The sequence below is a fragment of the Meriones unguiculatus genome, chromosome 7 (genome assembly GCF_030254825.1).
Source record: "Meriones unguiculatus strain TT.TT164.6M chromosome 7, Bangor_MerUng_6.1, whole genome shotgun sequence".
NCBI lineage: Eukaryota > Metazoa > Chordata > Mammalia > Rodentia > Muridae > Meriones > Meriones unguiculatus.
The window spans coordinates 28,038,371-28,051,099 of record NC_083355.1 but is presented as its reverse complement, the minus strand read 5'-3'; the positions used below and the strand labels follow the sequence as shown (position 1 = coordinate 28,051,099).

The following is a 12,729-nucleotide window of genomic DNA, read 5'->3' as shown; positions in this document are numbered from 1 at the left end:
TCCCCTATCTGTGGACTAGGGAATGGGCATAGGGGAGAAGAAGGAGGGTGGGTGGGACTGGGAGGAGATGAGGGAGAGGGCCACAGCTAAGATACAAACTGAATAAATTGTAATTAATTAATTAAAATACTACCAGGCTTTTCCACAGCATCCATAACTTACAACATAAGGTTCTGCAGCTGCCCATGTGAATATTTATATTGAAATATAAAGTACAGGTAAAGATAATGTCACTTAAAAAATAGTGTTTTGCTACTAGTCATCATCAATCACATGTTTTGGATGTTAGGGACTTTTCTCATATTTGGCTCACTTTTAATTTAACTATGTTTTCCTTTTAATCACTACTTTGGATTTTAAAATACATGATCATCCTGTATATTATATTATCGTACTATCTCTTAAGGCTCTGCTACATATTTCACTTTTCTCTATTTTTCTAACCACTCCTTTCTTATTTCTTTCATCTAGTTAGACTGTATGACATTCACAGATTGTTGGCATACATATGTCTTCTTTGTGCTGGCATATTATTTCCACTTAATTCACCATTTTCTCCACATTAGAATTAAGGAAAACTAGATGTCTGTGGTCAAATGACTTATGCACTGGTCACAGCAAAAGCAAAAGCTGAAGCTTTCTGTAGGTGTTGAGACTCCAAACCAGATTCTGAAGCCATGAATGTGAGAAGAGACATCTTGAATATTCACCAGGTACACAGCCACTTTGTGATGGATCTCTCAGTGCTGAGAAAAGACTCAGGTGAATACAGCATGAAGAGCCCTGTTCCTCCTGAGAATGTTGTCATCTTTCCTCTCTTTGAGATTCATAGACATCCATGGAGAACAGGATTAGCCCACATCAGAGACAGTGAATTGAAGAACAGAACACATCAGTAATGAACTTCTGGGTTTGTTTGTTTGTTTTTTAGTGTTCTTGGACTATTGGGGAACACTGATTTTTTTAATAATGATTTATGTATTAATATAATTTATAGTTTCAGCTAAATCTGATGCAACTCTTTATATAATGTATAATTAAGAAAACTCAGATTAAGACATTATACTATGTCAGAAAAATTATTGGTAAAATTACCAAATTATGAAAATAAAATTTAATTTATAAATATAAAATTTATATTCCACCATATAGATAAACACATATGGGCAAATTCAATGCAAAATTACCTGTAAATCATATTTAAGAAAATGATAAACAGTTTCCAAATGTGAATGTAAAAGAACAAACAAATTGGTACATTTGGGCTGAAAAATTTTGGAAAATAATATATCAAGAAAACATATCTCTGAATAATATTTTTTTATTATTTCCCCCTCCAATTTCCATTTCCTCCCTCCAAATCTTTCAAGATCATGGCCTTATTTTCATTAATTATCATTACATATATTTGAAATTGTTTTTATATTTGTAAAATAGGAAAGCTTTTTTTTTTTTAGAACTAGAAAGGTAATTTTATTTGAAGAGAAATAAGATCACATATTCAGAGGTTTACACAGTGTTAAAGACTGACAGCTGGCCACATGAGTGTACCAGGTCACAGCCTGGAGCCTATCTTTGTGGAATCTAAAGAAACCGGTCACTAAGTGGCATAGTTTTGATGAGTATCTATTTTGATTGGTAGATCAAGTCATGTATTCATTTTCCTCTCATGCATGTCCCTTCCTATAAAGTAGGTAATTTTAATCATATGTATGTCCAATTATGCATTATAAGAAGGTAAAAAGAAGATTCTCCCTAAACATTCACATGAGGACACAGTTTTCCATAGTGATTGCATTCATCCAGAATCAACCCAGACCATATTGGACCTTTTCATTCTTCATAATGGAGTACATTGGTCATATGTTTGAATAAAACCTCTCCAAACTTGATTGTTGTGAGTTCAAGAGAAATATACACTATTTTCAGGGAGAATGATGATTAGCCCAATGCAGTTGGGTGGGTCTAAGGCTTTCTGAGGTTGGTAGGGGCATTGATTGAAAGGGTGTATGTGACCAGTGCATGAATGTAAAGGAATTACGATGCCAGGTGCATAAGTCAGGCAAGGTATAGTGCCTGTATGTAAGCTCTCCCCTACGCTTGCCTGTCTCAATAGTGATAGTGGTCTTTTACCAAAATCTGGATTTTTCTATGCTACAACCCCTCTGAACTCATCCTCAAATACATGCAATCCTTGATTCTTGACTCCCTAATTCATCACCTTCTCTCCATTTTCACATTCATTTCCATTGTCCAAGCACTACATTTTCTTATATTCAATATCCTGTTGATGGTTGGTATTAACTTCCAACCTGAAAAGATTCAGAATCAACCGAAGAGACATGCCTCTGTATGTCTCTCTTATATTTATGAGAGCATTTCCAGGGGGGATAAAATCAGCATAAATTCATTCAGGGGAGAGCAAAGTGGCTGGCTACCTTCAAGTTCTTCCTGAGAGAGAATCCCTTTCACTGCTGCAGCCATTCTCTTTTTGACATCAAGTTCCAATTTCTTGGCTTTCCAGTGTGGACTTAATATGTGCAGCTATCCAGGAATCCTCCAGGCTTCCAGCACTGGGTTGGGATTGCTAAACTTCCATGAATAGAGAAGATACAAGATCCTCAGCCTCTCCTGTGTGAAGACAGGTATTACTAAGCTATTCAGTCGCTATTGAATAACCCAATCTAATAAATCCCTGTTTATTTGACACATATACAACACACATGCACACACATTCACACACACAGAGAGAGAGAGAGAGAGAGAGAAAGAGAGAGAGAGAGAGAGAGAGAGAGAGAGAGATGCTACTGATTGAAGAACAGTTTTAGGAGTGGCATAGAAATGGAATATTTAATTCCTGTATAAACGAGGTACCTCTCAGTTGCCTAACCCGCAGCCACTTGGAAAAGAAATTCTTGACTTCCATTATGAAAGACAAGCTAGTAGACAACACAGGGATAACATCTCCTAGACTGTGTGTATTACATATCAGCACGGCACCAAACTTCGTCTTCAATTATTGCCTAGACTAAGTGAGAGTTGTGCTAAATGTGGATACACAAAGACCATCCAGACCTGCCAGAACAGAACTGGACCTGGGACATAAAATTTACTTTTGTCCAATGCTTAAGTGATTTTTATGAATACCAAACTATCTAGGGCAGTAATGTAGACAGACTGGATATTTAATGAATGATAATGGGCTTAATTAAACTAAAGTTGTAAATCAAGTAAAACACTCCCTCAATACTTGTAATGACTCCCCCTTGGAGTAAAGAAAAGCCCACACATTTCCAAGCTTGAAATTCAAGATCCTGCATCAATAGCCTCTGGCCATTTCTTACTTTATATCACTCCTTTCTGCCTCTGTTCTACACAACTTCCAACAAAGCATAAAACTCATCAATAATTCTGAATATTCATTGTTAAGGTAGTTTTTTTCACACATTTTTTTAAATTTTGTGTGAATCCTTTTTCATTATCTTCTCTATTCGGAGTCTTTCTTGAATAACAACCATGTCCTCCCTATGGGTCTGAATATCACTCATTGTTTAGACAATAGATCTCCATTTTTGCTTAGACCCTACTCTATGTTCCATTGGCAGCCCTATATTTCTCCTATCATATACCTCAGACTGACATGTAAGTCTCACTTGTGTGCTGTGTCAGTATAGATTTTTATTTCAATGAGCCTCTAGGGGACCAGTCCATGTTTTTAATCACCATCTTATCTAACATTGATATTTATGGATACTTAGTCCTTGCTTATTGAGCTTACTGTAATAAAATACATTCATATTCCATCTTTCATGCAACATTCCAGGTGTTTTCTTTTTCATTACAAGAATTAAGTATTTTTTCCTAACAGAGATATATTTTGCATTTCATAATAAGTAAATAGTTATTGAGGTATGGCCATTTTTAAAATAAAATACAATGACTGTGGCTTTTAATTAAAAATAGAGTGTCCTTAAGTGTCTGTAGACTAAAAGACATAACTTGCCTAGCGTTTTTAAATGATTCTCATTACTTTTTGGTTTGGAACACATGGAAGGAGAGCAAGGGTTAAAGTGAGACCAACTAGACACAAGTTGTAAAAGTCCAAGCTTAAGATAGCATTGATTTATAGCTAAGGTGTTACAGTGAGGAATGCAAGAAGAATATACAATCTGAATTCACCATCTGAAGGCAGAAACAACAGGATGTCCTGGTGGAATGCATAGTAATTGGAGGGACACAAACAAAGATATTTATATACAACTGGGAAACCCAATATTGACTTGCCAGCAACCGAGATAAGTAAACTGCAAGTGACAGAGTTGCACATAAAGTGCAGGAATTTCCAACACCATGGCTGTGCTTGTTATATTGAATACATTAAATATTATATATGAGAAGTTGAATATATGAGCCCGCAGTTTAAGAGAAAGAACGAGCTTCACTTGAGACAACTTAGAAAACCATCAGAGATACAAATAAAAAAAAATAACCCCGAAATATCAACAAAGATGAAAATAACAACAGGGTTGTTATAGAAGAGCAAGGGGATTGTGCTCTCCATTGGACATGCCAAGGGAATGCAGTCCACACAAGAAACACGTACCGTAACAATGACTTTGCTCATAGAACATGTGACATGAGGACCAGAGCCAATAGGTGGTCCCACTGTTGAAACAGTTGTAACTTGATGCTGGAAATACAGTCTTGAGGGTACTAATTAAAGCAGAACGGGTGTGGAGAGAATATATATTGTTAACAAGTAAATTATTTAAATTTACTTTATAAAGTCCTGCAGAAATGAGGTAGGAACAGATAAGGAAAGTGAAATTAAAAAAAAAAAAAAGAAAGAAAAGGTTTTCTTTTACACTCACTTGGAGAATGTTTAAGGAAGATAACAGCTTCCTTCATCAAGAGGAATGTGTCCTTTTAGCTGAGAGGTACAGATGTGATCCAGAAAGGAGTTCATAGAGCCACGCCCTTGAGAAGGTGAGAGGCCTAGCCTTCAGTGCGCAGTGCAAGAGAATGGCAGGACGTGGGAGAAGGAAGTGCTTCTCTTTAATAGCTGGAAGGAAGAGTCATCCAAGCCCTGGAGAAAAGGGAGATCAGAGTTGCAAAGACCAGGGTTGTCACGCTGAGCCAAGGTCATAGTAAGGACCTGAGGCAATGTCAAGAAAACTTGAAGAACTGAATTTCAGAGTCCAAATTTCAAATAGAGTCTGCAGTCTGGAAACTGCCACGATTCCTGCCTCTCACGGCTCCTAGAATATGTCAGCTACCTTAAGTATGAGCTATTAGAATCCATTCTGTACCTCCATTTAGGGTTTTAAAAGACACCTGTTATGTTCTCTGCACCCCGCATCGCAGAATCCGGAAACAGAATACTGAAAAGCTATATGAGTGGAAGCTAAGCTTCCAATCTTTTCTCCTAAACCTGGTTCCCTGTAGGAGTAAAAGCAGGGGAGGGCCCTCCACCCTAAATGCACCAGTTGTGATAGAAGTGATGCTAAGCACAGACCGGGAGTAAACCTTGAAGACACAACCTGGCTCTTAACTCAGGGAGGGCAGAAGGACTCAGTTGCACTGTTTGAGATAATGAATGGTCTCCAAGCTCATCTCTCTCTCTGATAAAATATTGGATGAAGATTCAATTACAAATTGGATTTCATATAACAAATGGATAAATGATAGCTCTGCTTCAGAAAGAGCAAAGAGTAAGCAATTTCTGCTGAAGCATGAGTTGGGATGGAGCCAGAAGGCTGATTTTGACAAGGAAGAAAGATGTTGCAGGGCTTCTGGGGGTGTCATTTGAAGTCCTATAAGTTTACTGAGATCAGCAGCATTAATTAAACTTAATTAAAATTAGCACATTAAAAATAAAATGCTTGCAGTTTGAAGGGCAATTTTGTTTTTTATAAAATTAAATCTCCTAGTATATAATGACCTGCTCCTATAACTTACTCTGAGGAACTCATTTTCTGCAGTTACTGTCACAGTAAATGCTGCTGTGAAATAATGCCCATTGAGAGTATCTGCATTTATACACACGGCCTTTAAGGCATATTAAGAAATTCATGATGAATTCAATTTTTTAAAAAGAAAGGTGAAACAAATGATAAATTTGAGACTAAAGATATGAACTGAAATCCTAGCTTCATGATTCATTCAGGGTGCAATTTAGGACAGGTAGTTTAATTGTCCTGAACCTAAATTTCTCTATGTCCTACACTGGAATAAAAATCTCCTCCTTTACGTTGATATTTTCCAGCACTTAATAGGATAAAGCACGTAAATCACCTTCCAATGCCTGGAAAATTGTAGACTTTCAACAGACATAAAGTGAATGGGAACCTAAAAATGGTAACCTGCAAATGCTTCATTGAAAGGTGATACAATTTAAGAAGTTGACAAAAAAAGGACAAAATTCCTTTGATTCCATGCATCAAATATTTGCACCTCCAGTACTTCTTCCGTTTCGTGTATTTTTTTTTTATGTGTGGGTTAAACTCAGCCCTCTAAGTTTTTGCCAAAACTCACTTCATTTAAGGCCTGCAGCTATGAAAGAGCCACTTGCCATCATTAATAATTATAGCTCTCATGTAAGCATGCTAACTTGTAGGGTGGTTTGTATAGGGATGTGAGTGCAGGAGGCATGTAAGAGAAAAACAGCCAGCATTTACCATCCCAGGGATGAATTTCTCATCAGAAAAATACTTTGCCATGTTGCTGCCATGCCTACCAAGAAATGACAAGCTATTTCAATAGATATAGTTTCTCTCTTATAATACAATATATAAAGTCATGTCATATTTTACAAATTAATAACACTGACTCATTATCTAGAATGAAATTGATAGAGATAAGGGCAATGTATTAAAAGCATCATCATCATCAAATGATTAGATATCCTCCAAATATTAAAGTAGCGCAAATACTCAATTTCTGATTAGATTGGCAATCTAGGTAAAAAGAGGTGGAGCAGGAAAGAATAAGTGGAAATCTATTGGGTTTCTGCAATGTAAATCTGAAGCCAAACCATCAAATCTAGCCCCAAGGGTACCCTCTAGACAAGTTTTCCTGTTTTCAATAATGTTATTTTGTTCACTTTACCCCACCCTGTTCCATGTATCTGAAGCTAGGAACACATTCATAGAGGGAGTCACAGACTGTACTTGAATCTTTATGGATAAAGTATAAACTCCAGATCTTATATGGCTTAGTAATTTGAATATCAATTGTATAATATGTTAAGTAGGTCTGACCTCCAAATGGGACAAATTAATGATGACTCTAATCCCCAGAAATATTGGCATCAGTCTTACAGACATGTGGTTTGGTTTGCTAAGTCAGAAAGCAGGAACAATAACCACATATCACAGCCCTACCCTATCTGCGCGTCCTGGAGGAACAAAATTGATAGAATAAAAATGTATTGTGAAGGGGATTTATGACAGCTATGATGTTTGTGTTATTTGTCAATTTAACCAAATCTAAATTACCTAGGACAAGAACCTCTGGATGTCACTGTTGGAGATATCTTGTTTATGTTAATTGTTATTGGAAGGTCGGTCTTTTCTAATCGTCCCCTACCCTAGGGACCTGAACTGTATAAAATAAAGAAAGGGTGGTACAGTAGAATTACTTTCAGCTTTGGATTGTGAATGTGATATGACTGACTGCTTTAAGAATCGGGTGCCTCAATTTTCCTACTATAATATATGTGAAATGTGCACTAAAATAAACCCTTTGTCTTTTAAAGGTTTTTTGTTTTTTGAGAATTTCCTACATGACTACTATATTTATATCATTTTCATTCTTTATTTGTCTCCCTCTGAATTCTTCTATGTTCCACCACTCCCTCTCACATTTATGATGTCTTCTTCAATTATTCTTGATATGCTCATATGTACATATAAATACATTCTGATGAGTACATTTAGTGTTGTTCATATGTATGTGATTAGAGCTGACCACCTTTTTTTTTTCAGCAGAAGGAGAACACTACATAAATTCATAATTGATCACAATTTCAGAGAAAAATTGACTGTGGAGTGTTTAACTTCAAGATCTTCAACACTTAAGATACAGGGAACATCTTAGAAGGTGGGGCAGAAAGAATGTAAAATCCAGAGAACAAATTAATTCATTAACTAATTAAAGAACAAAAAAGCAGAAAAAGTGTTAAATTATATTATCAAGTGTGGTTGTGAAAATTAAAATTTTTTATGTTTTAAAGGTAAACAAAAACAGATGATCAAGCCTCCATTCTGAGATAGTGTCTTTATGTATGACATGAAATTTGCAACCATGAAATCTCAACAACACGGTTATCCAAACAAGACCAGCACAAGAGCACTATTAGTTGACATGCATGCATGGATGGAAGAAATATAAGAAGGAAATACCCTTAGATGAAGCACTATGGACAATTAAAGACTACTGAGAGAAGAATTTATATTTATGAGTCTCTGATAGACTCTCTTAAACTGCTTCTGTAGGGTTACTTTACCACAGCAATAGGAAAAAGTACTGAGACAATTGGCTTACACAATATTCCATATATAGTCCAAAAGTAGGTGTTTATACACCAGAGACACTTAAAACCATGTTGCTGCATGGATACTCATTTCATAAGACAGGCTGACTCAGCCATCCCAACCAATATTTGAAGGCGTTTAGAGTTTCCTGTAAAGTCTCTGGTCTTCAGTCTATTTAGAAAGCAGACAAGTTGGGTTCCAGTGGCAGTGAAGAATGGCAGCTGTGATGGTGGCAGTGGTAGAAATAGAGTAAATGCACTCACAGGCAATGGACAAAGGCTGACAGACAAAAATATGTAAATAAAAATTAAACCAATCCCACTGAAATTAGGGAAAAAGCAAGGCTGCCAACTCTCTCCATATGTCTTCAACAGAGTACTTGAAATCCTTGCTAGAGCAATAACATTAAAGGAGATCAAGGGAATTAAAAATGGAAAGGAAGAAGTACAAGTATCACTATTAGTAGAGGATTCTAAAAAATTCTACCAGAGAACTCCTTCAGTTGATCAACACCATCAGCAAAGTGGCTGGATACAAAATTAATTAAAAAAAATCAGTAGCCTTCATATGTACAAAGGACAAAAGGGCCAAAAAAGAAATTAAGGAATCAACACCCTTCATAACACCCTTATTTCAGCCACAAATAACATAAAGTATCTTGGTGTAACTCTAACCAAACAATGGAAAGACTTGTATGAGTAAAAACTTAAAGTCTCTGAAGAAAGAAATTGAAAAGATATCAGAAGATGGAAAGATTTTCTATGCTCATGGCTCAGTAGAATTAACATAGCAAAAATGGCCATCTTACCAAAGCAATCTATAAATTCAATGCAATTCCCATCAAATTACCAAGGCAATTCTTTCAAGACCTTGAAGGAAAAATTTTCAATTTCATATGGAATAACAACAACAACAACAAAACACAGAAAACCTAAAACAATCCTCTACAGTAAAAGCTCTTCTGGAGGTACTTTCATTGCTGAATTCAAGCTGTACTACAGAGCAACAGGTAATAAAAGCTGCATGGTACTGGCACAGAAACAGACTGGTGGATCAATGAAGTCGAACTTAAGACTCAGAAACAAATCCACACACCAGTGGGCACCTGAGTTTTGATACAGATACCAAAAACCTCCAATGGGAAAAAAAAGGACAGCATATTAAAGAAATGGTGCTGGTCTAATTGGAAGCCTACATATAGAAAAATGCAAATAGACGCTTACTTATCACCCTACACAAAATTAAAGTCCAAGTGGATCAAAGATCCACATACAGCCAGACAAACTAAAGCTGTTGGATGAAAAAGTGGGGAAGAGGAGGAGGGGCAAGATGGCGGCGCCGGGAGGACTCTCATTCTGAGCAGCAGCAGCAGGATCAGCACAGTGACCAGTAATCAGAACTCGTGGCCACAAAACACAGTCATTGTGTTTCCCAGGTGAGAGGATACCCCACGGTGGGGGATTCAATCAGCTTTTAACTCACCCAGCTAAACTGCAGAAGAGATCCTGGTTCTGCCAGATGCTTGGCTGCCGGCCGCCAGCCCCAGCCCCTGCCCAGAGCCACAAGCCAGTGTCTCTGGTCACGGTCCCAGACTGAACCGTGGGCACCACACTATCAGAGACTGGAATTTTCAGTCGAGAGATAACCCCAGGGTACAGGAAACGATTGGGACCGGCCTTAGGTCACCCAGACATCCCCTGGAAAAGACTCGGGTTCCACGGGCACCCCAGGACCCAGCCCAGAGCCAGAGCCCGAGACCCAGGCTCCAGCACAGAGCCCTGCCTACCTGCGCGCCTGATTCACCACCTGAGATAGAACTGTGGGCACCAGGGCACCAGCGAATGAGTTTCACTGTCCTGTGCAAACACATAGGGAGGGAAACGGCTGGTCTGATCTCAGAGCACTCAGCCGACACCCCCAGCCTGAAAACATGCCCGGAAAATTACCCAGCTTAGGGAGGCACCCAGGCCCCACAAAGGCAGACACAGGCAGTTTCTGTGCACCAGACAGCTGGTGGAGATTGAGCCGCCATCACCCAGCTGTGCTCCAGGCACAGGCAGTTTCTGTGGCCAGCCAGCTGGGGACACTGAGCAGTGTGCACCAGGGCCAAAAAGACACTGGGAGTCTGTGTCTCCAGAGAATCCACAGGGAAGGAAGAAAACTGTACTGAATTAAATCACCCAATCCTTCCCTAGAAAAAGTCTAGCAGTCTAGCAGACCAGTGGGGCCATCATTCAGCTGTGCTCCAGACACAGGCACAAACAGTTGCTGCTCGCCTAATGTCCAACTGGGTCACAGCAGCTGATCATTAAATTTACAAAAAACACAGAAACAGGGCAACTGCCCTCAGGACTTCCCTCGTTGAGAGGAGAACCCTCTCGACTAACAAAGACCACAGTTACCACTCAGGTCTATATCCCTGAGGTGAGCAACTCCTGAAAAAACACCAGCCATCCAGGGACTATACCCAAAAAAGCTGGGAAGACATCCTTCAGGAAAAACCAGCTTTCTGCAAAGGGGATTCTCTCCACCACAGGATCCCCAGGAACCACCAGAAAATAACCCCAAACACCTAAGATAACACAGTGGGTAGAGGCCAGTGTAAAAGCTCAAGCAACAAAAGACAGAGCAATATGGCATCTCCAGAACCCAGTTACCCAGGGGCAAGTAGCCCTGGACACCCCAGCATAACTGAAATCCAAGAAGATGACCTAACGACTATGCTCAATAAGATGATAACAGAGGAAACAAATAAGATACGTAAAGACATAGAGGAAGATAAACTCAAACAGAATATTGCCATCCGTAAAGAAATAGAGGAAGCTGCAGCCAAACAGTTTATGGCCTTTAGAAAGGAAATGCTTAAAACACTGAATGAAATGAAAGAAACAGAGTTGAAGGAACTAAAAGAAAAACAGGAAAGTACAATCAGACAGGTGAAGGAAGTAAACAAAACAACTCAAGACCTGAAGATAGAATTGGAAAAATTAAAGAAAACACAAATGGAGGAAGTAATGGAAAGGAAGAATGTAGGGAAGAAAACAGGAACTACAGAGGTAAGCATAACCAACAGACTACAAGAGATGGAAGAAAGAATCTCAGGTGTAGAAGATATAATGGAAGAAATCGATGTATCTGCCAAAGAAAATGTTAAATCCGAAAAATTCCTGACACAGACTGTCCAAGAAATCCAAGACAATATGAAAAGACAAAACCTAAGAATAATAGGTATAGAGGAAAAAGAAGACTCCCTTCTCCAAGGCCCTGAAAATATTTTCAACAAAATCATTGAAGAAAATTTCCCCAAGCTAAAGGAGAGGCCAATTAGAATACATGAGGCCTACAGAACACCCAACAAATTTGACCAGAAAAGAAAATCCTCCTGCCACATAATAATCAAAACAGTAAGTATACAGAACAAAGAAAAAATACTAAAAGCTGCAAGGGAAAAAGGCCAAGTAACATATAATGGCAAACCCATTAGAATCACACCTGACTTTTCAACAGAGACTATGAAAGCCAGAAGGGCCTGGACGGATATCATGCAGACCCTAAGAGAACACAGATGTCAGCCCAGGCTACTATACCCCACAAAACTCTCAGTCCTCATAGATGGAGAAAACAAGATATTCAATGACAAAAACAAATTTCAACAATACCTACAAACAAATCCAGCATTACAGAAGACACTAGAAGGGAAAATACAACCCAGGAAAACTAGCTACATTCAAGAAAACACAGGAAATAAATAACCTCACTTCAGTAAAACAAAAAGCAACCAAGCACACAACCTGATGACCACAGCCAACATCAAAATCAAGAGATCTAGCCACCACTGGTCATTAATCTCTCTCAACATCAATGGACTCAACTCTCCAAAAAAAAGACACAGATTAACAGAATGGATACGTAAACTAAACCCAGAAATCTCTTGTATACAAGAAACACACCTAAGACACAAAGATAGACATTACCTGAGGGTAAAGGGTTGGAAGACGAATTTCCAAGCAAATGGACCCAAGAAGCAAGCAGGAGTAGCCATTCTAATATCTGATAAAATAGACTTTCAACCAAAATTAATCAAAAGAGATGGGGAAGGACATTTCATACTCATCAAAGGAAAATTCCACCAGGAAGACATCACAATCCTGAACATCTATGCCCCAAATACAAGAGCACCCACATTTGTTAAAGA

The 12,729-nt window shown here is 38.3% G+C and overlaps 1 long non-coding RNA gene across 1 annotated transcript in view; it reads right to left on the bottom strand.

Moving 5' to 3' along the window:
* Positions 1-10,429, bottom strand: part of LOC132655401 (uncharacterized) — a 49,138-nt gene extending 38,709 nt beyond the window's left edge. Inside the window, exon 1 of the long non-coding RNA XR_009593215.1 lies at positions 10,321-10,429. This is a non-coding gene — a long non-coding RNA (uncharacterized LOC132655401). The remainder of the gene's footprint in view (positions 1-10,320) is intronic.
* Between the last annotated feature and the right edge of the window lie 2,300 nt (positions 10,430-12,729).